This window comes from Triticum dicoccoides, unplaced genomic scaffold (genome assembly GCF_002162155.2).
Source record: "Triticum dicoccoides isolate Atlit2015 ecotype Zavitan unplaced genomic scaffold, WEW_v2.0 scaffold10693, whole genome shotgun sequence".
In the NCBI taxonomy this organism is placed as follows: domain Eukaryota; kingdom Viridiplantae; phylum Streptophyta; class Magnoliopsida; order Poales; family Poaceae; genus Triticum; species Triticum dicoccoides.
Window position 1 is genome coordinate 1 of NW_021173535.1, and position 3,895 is coordinate 3,895.

Consider the following 3,895-nt stretch of genomic DNA (forward strand, 5'->3'; position numbering starts at 1 on the left):
AGAGTAGTACTAGGATGGGTGACCTCCTGGGAAGTCCTCGTGTTGCATTCCCTTTTTAATTTTTTTCGCGCCGCTTGCAAAACAAAACGCACGTGTAAGTAATATATTTACCGTGTTTTATTATTTTGCACGAGTGCGGTAAGTCATAGCTGGGTGCTCACGATTCATGGGTCCAGCGTCGGCGTTGTGGCGCGGCAAGCGTGCACTGGTGCGGTTGAGAGGGAGGGGTGGAAACCGCGTTAAACTCGTCTCCGTAGTTGAGAGGGAGCGGCCAAAGCAATGTACAATCGTCTTTGTAGTGGAGCTGGGAGGGGCAAGGATAAGGGACGAAGACCGAGGTAACATGTCGGATGCGATCATACCAGCACTAAAGCATCGGATCCCATCAGAACTCCGAAGTTAAGCGTGCTTGGGCGAGAGTAGTACTTGGATGGGTGACCTCCTGGGAAGTCCTCGTGTTGCATTCCCTTTTTAATTTTTTTCGCGCCGCTTGCAAAACAAAACGCACGTGTAAGTAATATATTTACCGTGTTTTATTATTTTGCACGAGTGCGGTAAGTCATAGCTGGGTGCTCACGATTCACGGGTCCAGCGTCGGCGTTGTGGCGCGGCAAGCGTGCACTGGTGCGGTTGAGAGGGAGGGGTGGAAACCGCGTTAAACTCGTCTCCGTAGTTGAGAGGGAGCGGCCAAAGCAATGTACAATCGTCTTTGTAGTGGAGCTGGGAGGGGCAAGGATAAGGGACGAAGACCGGGGTAACATGTCGGATGCGATCATACCAGCACTAAAGCACCGGATCCCATTAGAACTACGAAGTTAAGCGTGCTTGGGCGAGAGTAGTACTAGGATGGGTGACCTCCTGGGAAGTCCTCGTGTTGCATTCCCTTTTTAATTTTTTTCGCGCCGCTTGCAAAACAAAACGCACGTGTAAGTAATATATTTACCGTGTTTTATTATTTTGCACGAGTGCGGTAAGTCATAGCTGGGTGCTCACGATTCACGGGTCCAGTGTCGGCGTTGTGGCGCGGCAAGCGTGCACTGGTGCGGTTGAGAGGGAGGGGTAGAAACCGCGTTAAACTCGTCTCCGTAGTTGAGAGGGAGCGGCCAAAGCAATGTACAATCGTCTTTGTAGTGGAGCTGGGAGGGGCAAGGATAAGGGACGAAGACCGGGGTAACATGTCGGATGCGATCATACCAGCACTAAAGCACCGGATCCCATCAGAACTCCGAAGTTAAGCGTGCTTGGGCGAGAGTAGTACTAGGATGGGTGACCTCCTGGGAAGTCCTCGTGTTGCATTCCTTTTTTAATTTTTTTCGCGCCGCTTGCAAAACAAAACGCACGTGTAAGTAATATATTTACCGTGTTTTATTATTTTGCACGAGTGCGGTAAGTCATAGCTGGGTGCTCACGATTCACGGGTCCAGCGTCGGCGTTGTGGCGCGGCAAGCGTGCACTGGTGCGGTTGAGAGGGAGGGGTGGAAACCGCGTTAAACTCGTCTCCGTAGTTGAGAGGGAGCGGCCAAAGCAATGTACAATCGTCTTTGTAGTGGAGCTGGGAGGGGCAAGGATAAGGGACGAAGACCGGGGTAACATGTCGGATGCGATCATACCAGCACTAAAGCACCGGATCCCATCAGAACTTCGAAGTTAAGCGTGCTTGGGCGAGAGTAGTACTAGGATGGGTGACCTCTTGGGAAGTCCTCGTGTTGCATTCCCTTTTTAATTTTTTTCGCGCCGCTTGCAAAACAAAACGCACGTGTAAGTAATATATTTACCGTGTTTTATTATTTTGCACGAGTGCGGTAAGTCATAGCTGGGTGCTCACGATTCACGGGTCCAGCGTCGGCGTTGTGGCGCGGCAAGCGTGCACTGGTGCGGTTGAGAGGGAGGGGTGGAAACCGCGTTAAACTCGTCTTCGTAGTTGAGAGGGAGCGGCCAAAGCAATGTACAATCGTCTTTGTAGTGGAGCTGGGAGGGGCAAGGATAAGGGACGAAGACCGGGGTAACATGTCGGATGTGATCATACCAGCACTAAAGCACCGGATCCCATCAGAACTCCGAAGTTAAGCGTGCTTGGGCGAGAGTAGTACTAGGATGGGTGACCTCCTGGGAAGTCCTCGTGTTGCATTCCCTTTTTAAATTTTTTTGCGCCGCTTGCAAAACAAAACGCACGTGTAAGTAATATATTTACCGTGTTTTATTATTTTGCACGAGTGCGGTAAGTCATAGCTGGGTGCTCACGATTCACGGGTCCAGCGTCGGCGTTGTGGCGCGGCAAGCGTGCACTGGTGCGGTTGAGAGGGAGGGGTGGAAACCGCGTTAAACTCGTCTCCGTAGTTGAGAGGGAGCGGCCAAAGCAATGTACAATCGTCTTTGTAGTGGAGCTGGGAGGGGCAAGGATAAGGGACGAAGATGGGGGTAACATGTCGGATGCGATCATACCAGCACTAAAGCACCGGATCCCATCAGAACTCCGAAGTTAAGCGTGCTTGGGCGAGAGTAGTACTAGGATGGGTGACCTCCTGGGAAGTCCTCGTGTTGCATTCCCTTTTTAATTTTTTTTGCGCCGATTGCAAAACAAAACGCACGTGTAAGTAATATATTTACTGTGTTTTATTATTTTGCACGAGTGCGGTAAGTCATAGCTGGGTGCTCACGATTCACGGGTCCAGCGTCGGCGTTGTGGCGCGGCAAGCGTGCACTGGTGCGGTTGAGAGGGAGGGGTGGAAACCGCGTTAAACTCGTCTCCGTAGTTGAGAGGGAGCGGCCAAAGCAATGTACAATCGTCTTTGTAGTGGAGCTGGGAGGGGCAAGGATAAGGGACGAAGACCGGGGTAACATGTCGGATGCGATCATACCAGCACTAAAGCACCGGATCCCATCAGAACTCCGAAGTTAAGCGTGCTTGGGTGAGAGTAGTACTAGGATGGGTGACCTCCTGGGAAGTCCTCGTGTTGCATTCCCTTTTTAATTTTTTTTGCGCCGCTTGCAAAACAAAACGCACGTGTAAGTAATATATTTACCGTGTTTTATTATTTTGCACGAGTGCGGTAAGTCATAGCTGGGTGCTCACGATTCACGGGTCCAGCGTCGGTGTTGTGGCGCGGCAAGCGTGCACTGGTGCGGTTGAGAGGGAGGGGTGGAAACCGCGTTAAACTCGTCTCCGTAGTTGAGAGGGAGCGGCCAAAGCAATGTACAATCGTCTTTGTAGTGGAGCTGGGAGGGGCAAGGATAAGGGACGAAGACCGGGGTAACATGTCGGATGCGACCATACCAGCACTAAAGCACCGGATCCCATCAGAACTCCGAAGTTAAGCGTGCTTGGGCGAGAGTTGTACTAGGATGGGTGACCTCCTGCGAAGTCCTCGTGTTGCATTCCCTTTTTAATTTTTTTCGCGCCGCTTGCAAAACAAAACGCACGTGTAAGTAATATATTTACCGTGTTTTATTATTTTGCACGAGTGCGGCAAGTCATAGCTGGGTGCTCACGATTCACGGGTCCAGCATCGGCGTTGTGGCGCGGCAAGCGTGCACTGGTGCGGTTGAGAGGGAGGGGTGGAAACCGCGTTAAACTCGTCTCCGTAGTTGAGAGGGAGCGGCCAAAGCAATGTACAATCGTCTTTGTAGTGGAGCTGGGAGGGGCAAGGATAAGGGACGAAGACCGGGGTAACATGTCGGATGCGATCATACCAGCACTAAAGCACCGGATCCCATCAGAACTCCGAAGTTAAGCGTGCTTGGGCGAGAGTAGTACTAGGATGGGTGACCTCCTGGGAAGTCCTCGTGTTGCATTCCCTTTTTAATTTTTTTCGCGCCGCTTGCAAAACAAAACGCACGTGTAAGTAATATATTTACCGTGTTTTATTATTTTGCACGAGTGCGGTAAGTCATAGCT

The 3,895-nt window shown here is 51.3% G+C and overlaps 9 non-coding genes across 9 annotated transcripts; all 9 read left to right on the top strand.

Moving 5' to 3' along the window:
- Nucleotides 1–348: 348 nt before the first annotated feature.
- Nucleotides 349–467, top strand: LOC119342838. Its single transcript, XR_005165746.1, has one exon. It is a non-coding gene; the product is annotated as a 5S ribosomal RNA (ribosomal RNA).
- Nucleotides 468–764: 297 nt separating this feature from the next.
- Nucleotides 765–883, top strand: LOC119342840. Its single transcript, XR_005165748.1, has one exon. It is a non-coding gene; the product is annotated as a 5S ribosomal RNA (ribosomal RNA).
- Nucleotides 884–1,180: 297 nt separating this feature from the next.
- LOC119342836 lies at nt 1,181–1,299 on the top strand. Its single transcript, XR_005165744.1, has one exon. It is a non-coding gene; the product is annotated as a 5S ribosomal RNA (ribosomal RNA).
- Nucleotides 1,300–1,596: 297 nt separating this feature from the next.
- LOC119342839 lies at nt 1,597–1,715 on the top strand. Its single transcript, XR_005165747.1, has one exon. It is a non-coding gene; the product is annotated as a 5S ribosomal RNA (ribosomal RNA).
- Nucleotides 1,716–2,012: 297 nt separating this feature from the next.
- Nucleotides 2,013–2,131, top strand: LOC119342843. Its single transcript, XR_005165751.1, has one exon. It is a non-coding gene; the product is annotated as a 5S ribosomal RNA (ribosomal RNA).
- A 297-nt stretch (nt 2,132–2,428) lies between these two features.
- On the top strand, nt 2,429–2,547 carry LOC119342841. Its single transcript, XR_005165749.1, has one exon. It is a non-coding gene; the product is annotated as a 5S ribosomal RNA (ribosomal RNA).
- Nucleotides 2,548–2,844: 297 nt separating this feature from the next.
- LOC119342844 lies at nt 2,845–2,963 on the top strand. Its single transcript, XR_005165752.1, has one exon. It is a non-coding gene; the product is annotated as a 5S ribosomal RNA (ribosomal RNA).
- Nucleotides 2,964–3,260: 297 nt separating this feature from the next.
- Nucleotides 3,261–3,379, top strand: LOC119342837. The gene has a single exon (XR_005165745.1). It is a non-coding gene; the product is annotated as a 5S ribosomal RNA (ribosomal RNA).
- Nucleotides 3,380–3,676: 297 nt separating this feature from the next.
- On the top strand, nt 3,677–3,795 carry LOC119342842. Its single transcript, XR_005165750.1, has one exon. It is a non-coding gene; the product is annotated as a 5S ribosomal RNA (ribosomal RNA).
- The last annotated feature ends 100 nt before the right edge of the window (nt 3,796–3,895 follow it).